This window comes from Oryzias melastigma, linkage group LG19, assembly GCF_002922805.2.
Source record: "Oryzias melastigma strain HK-1 linkage group LG19, ASM292280v2, whole genome shotgun sequence".
NCBI classification, from domain to species: Eukaryota; Metazoa; Chordata; class Actinopteri; order Beloniformes; family Adrianichthyidae; genus Oryzias; species Oryzias melastigma.
Window position 1 is genome coordinate 11,631,347 of NC_050530.1, and position 9,312 is coordinate 11,640,658.

Consider the following 9,312-nt stretch of genomic DNA (forward strand, 5'->3'; position numbering starts at 1 on the left):
TAAACAGACATTTCACTGTTTGCATTAATGTACCAACAGTCCATCCCGTGAAACAGAGAAGCAGAAAGTGAGAGACAACGAGGAAAACGTTTCTCAATTGTTTGCTTTGGATTTTCAGTAATCAACTTTAAGACATTTTAGTGATATACCTTTCTATTTAAATATTATGAAATGTTCTGCATAATAAAAAATAACAGCGATTTAATATTAGTTTTTTGGGGTAAATAGTTAACATTTTGTACTTTTCCCCCTATATAAATACCTTTTATAACACCACTGTAAACAATTAAATCATTTTTTTAAATTGTTTCCTTACAAAGTACTTTGCAGATTTACCTCTTTATTTTTCTTAAAGCGAAAACAATTTGTACTTTAGAATTATTTTTTAAAAATCATTTTAAAAAAATGAATTAACAAATTTTAATCATAACAAAATGTGATGATTTGATCTGTTCATTTAGGGGACAAAGACACAGAACATTTTTCACAAACAGCAAAATGATCTTAACGAAGCTCAAATTACTGTGAGTCGAGCTGTTTAATCCTGACCAGAAAGCGTCACTGAATGGTGTTTTGATAGTCTAAGGAAAAAAATGAAACATATAATTTTATAAAGTAAAATTTTTGTCTTTTGTTTATGAAAAAAGTGTTATTGTCACATATTAGTCAAACAGTTGCTTTTTTTGTCGAGATGCTAATGCAACTTTTTTTTTAATCAAAGATTATGGGGTAAGATAGCTGCCAAAAAGAAACATTCATAAAGAAAAAGTTGTGCACAAATGCATATTTTGCGCACAAATTCGCATAAAATATGAATTCTAAATTTAGTTTCATGTTTACTGTAAGATGTCTCTCTTGAATGAGACTTTTATTTCTTTTTAATATGAATTTCTCCTCTTAACAAACTGTCAAAAAATGTCACAGAGTCACATGAACCAAAACCAGTTTTTATTTAGATTTCAAAGACAAAAATAAAGCATGTAATTGCATTTTTTATTTATTTGATAAAAACAGTGTTTTTTGACCCAAACCCACTAAATCATTGTTGGTTCACATCAAAAAAGGAGGTCATCTGTAACTGTTTCGAGGTGTCAGGTGACCCTGTGGATCCACCACTTGAGACAGGGATCTGCATCCTCCAATGCTAAAAGATCCATTTGGTCCAGTTTCTTATTGACCAAAACCCAATGAGAGGGCAAAGTCCCACCTCATTGTTTAGTAAAAAAGATTTTTGTGGCCATATAACCATTCATTCACAAAATGTAGTTTTTGAATACTTTCAACACTGGCGTATTTTGTATATACTGTAAATAACAATCTTAACTTGCAAAATAAAAGTCATCCTGTGCCAATCAAGAGCCCCCTGCTGCAGCAGACTGACTTGCAATTCTAATTATTGTACAATTCAATGCTTAAAAACTTTGAACAGCAACTACTGTAGACAGAAGAAGATTGTGTGCTTTCAGCTTATTCTAATTAACCACTTTGACAATGAATTAAACCTTTTCCCATCATTTCGTTCAGTTATCTGACATGTTAAAAATCTAACCATAAATGACAAATTTAAGTCTATAATTTATTCTGCTTTTTCTTCAAAGGCAAAGAACCACTGAGGGATAAAAGAGACGCTCCAGAGCCTCAGGTTCTGGAGAACCACAGCAGCAAAAGGAAGAACATTGTGTGTGGTTGGTTTGATCTCCAACTGAAACCACTGATTTGACCATCGAGCGTTATCTTTTGCAGTTGGAGATGCTGTAGGGGGTCAAGATCTGCTGACAGTTTTACCAACTTGGTCTCCAGAGGATATGCGGTGCAGCTAATCTCAACAAGTATCCAGGAGTGGAAAGAATATTAAGGACCTTCAGCCTCACACTGCAGCACCCATGGAGAATGAAAAAAATCGACTGAGATATCATTTGTGCTGAGCTGTCCAACTCTGCCGTGGCAGAGCTGTCGTCATGGTTTAGTTTCTTGCTTGGCTTCCTCAGGCTCCGGGTATTTCTGGATTGACATGTCTGACGTCAGTACTGGGGTGGAGGGGAGGGCTTAACTAGAAGAAGTTCAAGCTTGAAATTCTGTTTGGAAAGATCAGAGGAAAAGAGTATGGGCTGTTATGCATGACATTGATAGTGAAAAACTATTGATGAAGAAAAAGGCTGGAGAGGCTCTTCATGTCTCTTCATCACACTCTCCAATGAAGCATCTCTTTCTAAGACGTGCTTTGACTTATGTCAAAACAGCTACTAGTGAAGCAATAGAAGGAGAATTCTTCATAAATCCCCCAAACATGGAGCGTGTAATTATCAAAACAGTTGAAATGAACTTCCTCACAGGTTCTCAGAACAAGGCCAAATTAATTGACTTGGTCATCTAAGGGAGACCTCTGAAAGGTTTCCAGCCAGCAGAGATGTTTCGGACACGTTCTATCAGGAAAAAAATGGCGAGAGGTAAACCAAGGACTCAGAGGAGATGTTGTATCTTAGCTGGCATGATAGTGCTTTGGCCTCTCTTTAGATGAGCTGGAAAGGTGCCTTGAAGAGAGGATCCCTAATGGGATTGTTGCCTGGTGACCCAGTTTGGGGTGTTTTGATAGAAATACAAATTACTTCAACTTTTGTGGAACCAAAACATGAAAATGTGAGAAATAGATGAGTCTGAAAAAGCTTTTTTTTTTTTTCTTGTTATAATGAAAGAGTGTAAATGCTGGAGCGGATGATCTTGAGTGTCCCTACTTTCAATTAGTAATCATTGTGATGGAAAAACAGCTAATCTATGGACACAAAGAGAGACGGCTATGAGCCACCAAACGACGCCGCCAAGTCATCATTTACTCCCAGCAGAAATAATATCCGCTTTTGCACCGTACTCATTCAAGCTGAGATTTAGATTGGGAAAAAGAAATACACAAATGTCAACAACGACAAAACCACGGGCCAGATGTATTATTATGTGAAATCCAAATGGATGTCTTTTTATTTTTAAGATACTTCGGAAAATCTATACATTTGTTGATTGTTTTAAAAACCAAAACAAGAAAAAGTATGAACATTCGAATGGTTAAGAAGCAACTAAAAACTGAGATTGAAAGAAAGAAAATGAATGCTAAACTAAGACAAATCTAGTGATGCATTTGTTGTTATTGCCTCTTCTTATCCTGTTTGCATCGACTGGACAATCACCTGTGGCAAAAAAAAAAACTGTGTGGTTAAATGTTATTGACTAAATTAATGAGAATTTCCTGAAGGGCTTATTAGAGGCGACTTCATTTTTGCCAGAAATCTAATAGTCCTCAAGCATAATCTTGTATTTTTGTCTTTGCACATGCCTGTTTTCCTTGTAAGCACTTGCAGACAATGCATTTTGTGCAGGGAGAGATTGATATTCAGAAAGCAGACAGATGATCAAACTCCAGCTGAAGCTGCGTTCAGCCACAGGGCAGAGTGTCACTTCCAAAAGTGGGAGCCAAGAGGCTTTTCATCTGAATTAATAATTTAATGGACGACGACAAAAAAAAAAAAAGTATTTTGTTGGTTGAATGTATTGTAGGGGTTTCAGTTTAACAGTTCGATTCATGTCATAATTTGTGGTTGTTGATACGATTCATATCAATCTTGGTTCATTTTGAACGATTCTATTCACTCGATCAGGACATCTTTAAACATAAATTCAACCAGTATGACTCAGAGATAAATATTTGAATAGTACATGTTAAGATTTCCTTGTATTTATTGCAACATAATCACATGTAAATTAAACATGTGTACAAATAAACAAGAATTAATAGAAAATCCATTCACATTTTAGTTTAACTAAGTTCAGCCAACTGTTGTTTTTCACATCAAAATAACTATTAAAATATTCTACCACACTGTATGGTGTAGTTTTTGTAAAATTCAAAGTGTTTCCCCACTGGACTGTATTAATAGTTTCATAGTTTTTTACTGCCATCACTTGTGTTGTCGGCCATGATGGCTCTTGGTCAGTTTTATGTTACAATATTTATTATTTTCCAATATCGACTATCAATTTATCAAATTTAAAAACATTTTTTAAGGGTCGATTTTATTAACAATTTAGCCTCAGACAAATCGATCTGTTTGGATCTTAGGAGTAGAAATTGAGTTATCGATTAATCTCTTAATAATTTGTTTCATGTGAGAAAATCTATTTCTTTTTTTGGCTTGTAGTTGTGAAATTGCAGGTGAGGAGGCATTTCATCCGTCGTTTTTGCATTACAATTCAGAGGTGAATTTCTAATGAAGTCCTGCCGCTTTGCAGAAACTATGTCCTAGAAAACAACATTTTTTTTTAACCTTTGAGCTATCTTATGGGGTCTAGATGACCCAAGCCTTACGTTGACGTATCCATCCCATGACAAATGTGGATGAAGGTGGACAGAATTTCATGTTTGCTACGGACACCAGTGAAAATCGCAAATTATTGAAAAAAAAAGGTTCCACACACTGTCCAGATAAATCTACTCCTGACGTCAACAGACCTAGGATAGCACAAGGGTTAAACATTTTTTAGCTAGTCTTTTAGTTAATCTTTAACAAAAGATCAAAAGATGATCAGAGTGGGTCGTTTTTCGTTTTTATTCATTCAGATTTGTTGATGTAGATTTATTAAGTACATTAGCTAGCGTGAGAACGCTTTTTGGTTCATAAAACACTCCTATAGATGAAAGTCCAAGCATGCTTGTGTCTGAGCGGGGGTGCATTCCTCATCTGAGAACAAAGCAGATCAAAGACTTGATTTTAACAGTTAAGAGGAGATCTGGAGTTCAACTCTCGTACATGAAACAAGGCTCCTCCAAGGTCAAAACTGTGCATTGAGACCTAAAGACACAACAACTCCATCTGATCCTTCACCAACCTTGTGGGAAAAAAAGAGGAATGCTAAAAAGATGTTGTTTTGTCTTTGGTGTATCAGACAAACATGACGAAATGCAGTTGTCAGTACTTAAATTTAATGAAATTTATTCTGCAGAGAGATGTAAATAAAGAATAAAGACTAAAATCGAATAAGAACAAGTGTTTTTTCTTCTTTGTATTCCCAGTCCAATCATCTTTTGATCGATTGCAAAAGCATTTCCAGGAATCTTTCCTTTATTATTAGGCTGTATTGTGTTGTTTTCTAGTATACATAGATATAGTTTCTCCAGGGCAGCAGGAGTATAAACCTGCTGTAACATTTGGATTTAAGTATTTATTTGTTTAAATCATTGTGAATCAGGAGCAGACAAAAAAAATGCAGTTGGAAAAAGATTGTAGATGTGGCATAAAGGGTACAATCGGCAGGGCACATCTATAAGTTAGCAGGAGATGGACGATGGGAAGTGGGGGCGGGCTTACTCTGCGCCAATTGTCCTGCCTACAACTCAGAAATGCATAGTTAGGTTTAATTTTCTTCATGTGTCCTCCATCATGATAAAAAGACCACAATTAATACAAAAAATGTATTAGAGTGGATGTTTGATGCTCTCTTTGTTTTAAAAAATCAATTAAAACTCTTTTTGATTGAATAACTATAACTTGTTGTCTTTTTTCCTCTTTTGAAGTGGGTGACGACTGTGAGATATTTCTGAAATCCCGACTCAGTTCTTTGTCACTCTGTGAAAATGATGAGGGGGGGTTTGGGTGGAAAATGTCATTTCTGTCTACTCACAGTCAGACAGAAATGAGCAATTTACTTGACACAATACCACTGACTTCTCTCCCCTCCCAGCCTGTAATGAGCTTCATCTGGAAATAAAAACGTTCCAGTCAAACCACTTTGATTTCTCCTTACTGTGAAAAATCTGGACTTGCATTAGAAATGTTTGATTTATTACCATAAAAGTTTCAGATGACTCCAGAAAAATGAATAGACTGAATGTAAAATAAACTCAATGAAACTAAACAAACTAAATCAAAGACCACAGTGGAAAATGAAAGCAGCAGCAGCAGAACTGAGGTGTCTTTGAGTGGGAAAGCGCTTTTTCTTTGCAGTCACTTTAAATTTAAAAAAAGGAGATTGGGCATAAAGAGCTCTGAGAGCCGTGAATGGAGGCATTCACAGATAAATGCCCTCACATTTAAAAAGAGTTTTTCTTTTGAGACATTACCTGCTCCCACCCACCGCAGCAGATGAACCCACTTAGAAATCTGAATCTATAGGGAAAAAAAGGATGTTCAAAAGCATCTCACACAAATCAGAAGGGTAATTTTGGTTTGAGCTTTTTGAATTTCAAAATTTATGTTTCAGTAATAGGATAATTACCAGTAGTAGCCACCAGATTTTAGTTTAAACCATGCATCCAAATGTATGGAAACAACTAAATGATCTTTGACACAAAATTATTCGGCTGTATGGAAAGCATTAAAACTAGTATTAAAAGGGAAAAAATAGGAATTGAAGGGGGGGGGCAGTCAATTTTTGAAATTGTGAGATTCAATATTCCATTCATCCATTTTCCAAACCCACTTAATCCCTTCTGATCATGGGGTTGCTGGAGCCAATCCCTACTACCGTACTACAGGTTTTGAGAGCTACACAAACACACCCTTACACCTAGAACTATGACTTTCACTAATACTGTGGAGTATTAGTGGGGAATATTTGGACCTGTGTTACTATACTGTCGTTGGTGTGAACAACCCAAACCATGTGGGTCAAGCATCTTCTTGAGGCCGTGCGTCCAGCTAATGTTTTTCAAGGTCCTTATCTCTACAATAAAACAACATTTTTTTATTTTAAATAAAAAATGCAATTTTTTTTCTTATCATTTAATGACTTTTTTCGCATACATTTTTTTTTTAAATTTGTTTATTTAGTCCAATACAATTTTTACTTTTCTCAAATTTTTTTGGCTTCATTTTCATAAAATTTTGACTTTTTGTTCATAATTTTACATCTTTAGTCTCTAAATTTTATGTCTTTATTCTCATAAAATTAGGATTTTTTCCCCCCAAATTTCCATTGGTATTATCATAAAATTATGTTTTTTTTTCTCAAAAGTTTGACATCTTTAGTCTCAATAAATTATTAGTTTTTTCTCAAAATTTTATGCCTATATTTCCATAAAAAAATGACTTTTTGTTCAAAATTTTAGATAATTAATATAATTAGTATATATATATTTTTCCTTAAACATTTTCTATTGGCTTTTTTTTTTTTTTAAATGTCTTTAGTCTCGTAAAATTATAACTTTTTTCGCAAAATTTCATCTTCATTTTAATAAAAATTTAACTTTTTGCCCCAAATTTGACATCTTTAATCTCATGAATTTATGACTTTTTTTCCTCAAAATTGTATTCATTTTTTCTGATAAAACTATGACTTTTTTCTCAAAAATTTGTCTTTATTTGTCATAAGATTAATAATTTTTCCTCTTGAAATTATGACTTTTTTCTTATAATTTTACATCTTTATTCTTGTGAATTAGTATTATATTTTTCTTACAGTAGTCTTAGAAGTCCTTGATAAACTGAAGTTCCCAGAGAAAACTCCATTCATGCATGAGAAGACCATACAAACTCCACACATTAAGGTCCCAGCCGGGATTTGAACCAGACCACTAACCACTCACTATCTTGCAGCTCTGAGGTGTGATATAATAAACTAAAAAAAAAAAACAAGATTTTGAATGCCCATAAAAAAAGTTAGGATGGATTAAAGAGAAAAACAAAATATGCAAAATATTTACCATTATTCTCAAAATTATTTTTTAACTAGGTTTCTTTCAATCTAGGTATATTGTATGCATCTGTGGTTGGAGAAGAGGTGGGATTACCATCAATAACAACAAAAAATTACAAGTTAAAGAAAAATGATGACGATTTCTTTTATTGGTATAAAATTGATGTTAAACAAGCAGATATAAAAGAATCTAAATTTTAATGCACCCACACTCAGCACCACCTTTTATGTGAAAGGTATGCCATCACCGTTTCACATTTGTGTCCGATTCCCAAAAGGAGCTTTTTATTTTACAATGAGAAAGCGCTCCATAGCTTTATTTAAAACCCTAATGGTTTTCATGAATCGGTTTTCAATAAAACATGTTTTATTTTTTCCTAGAGAGATAAAGCAGTGAGATAATTCTGCAGCTAAAAGCACAACAAATATAGGGTGAGAAAATGAGCTGTCGGCAAACACATTATATTACATAATAATAATTCTGCTGTATGTTAGTTTCATAAAAATGAATGAATGTAAAACTAGAAATATGATCCTTGTATTGATTTTAAACAGAATGTTATCCTACTATAAAAGCAGCACAGAAATAATCATTGGAAGGCGGCCTTACAGAAAGCAGCTACAAGTAAGATATATGTTTGAACAAATCATCTTTCTGCACATAATGTATAGAGTTTCCCTTTGCCAAGGTACCTATTTGTTACCTTACAATTACAAACATCTACAGCTTTTTGTACAGCCTCCACTTTTGTGCCTGTTTGCACAGAGCTCAATATGAAAAGGAAATGATTTCATACTAATGTACTTTTGCAAAGGTGGCTACAAGAAAATGGGGTTAGCCAAATTTGTTTTTCTGAATTTGGCTGCCTGATTTCTTCCACATCATTTTTCTCCACCTCCTTTCATCTGCTGTGAGACGTGTTTGTGTAGCTGGTGGTCATTTTTCACTTTAACCTAGAAGCAGGAATTCAGCTGAGACATAATGAGACAGATGTTTGCCGCTGCACTTTTAATGTTGTTTTCTTCTATATTGATATGTTAATAATAAAAATAAGAATAAACTGTGGCCTTTTTATTTCTTGGAAAAGAAATGGCACAATGTTTTCTTGTGTTATAAAATCATAATGATTACAGTGCTAATGAGGAGCTCAGACATTTTGAATTTATCCTGTCATAAATGTTGCTTTAGTGAACACAAGCATTCAGGAGCTGGTGTTCTTCGTCTTTCTGCTGCTCCCTTTTTAGGTCGCAGGTGGAAACTACAGAGGAATCGAGCTGATGAGTCATACAATGAAGTTATAGGAAATAGTAGTTGAGTTCAGAAGGGAGCATTTGTGAACATCAGGTATAGTTTCATGCCAAAGGAATCCAACTTTGATGGTGGTTCAAGAGAAGAACAGAGAAGGTCATAAGGTATATATGAGAAAGTCTGTTGTAACATAACTTTGTTCAGGATATGTGAGAGCTGGAAAATAATGGTGAGAAGAGATGTCGGTGGAACAGAGGAAATCAAGGTGGAGGTGGGAGTTCACCAAGGATCAGCTTTGAGCTCCTTCTTATTTGCTGTAGAGATAGACAGACTGACAGATGAGGCTAGACAGGAATCTCTGTGGATCATGATGTTTGCAGATG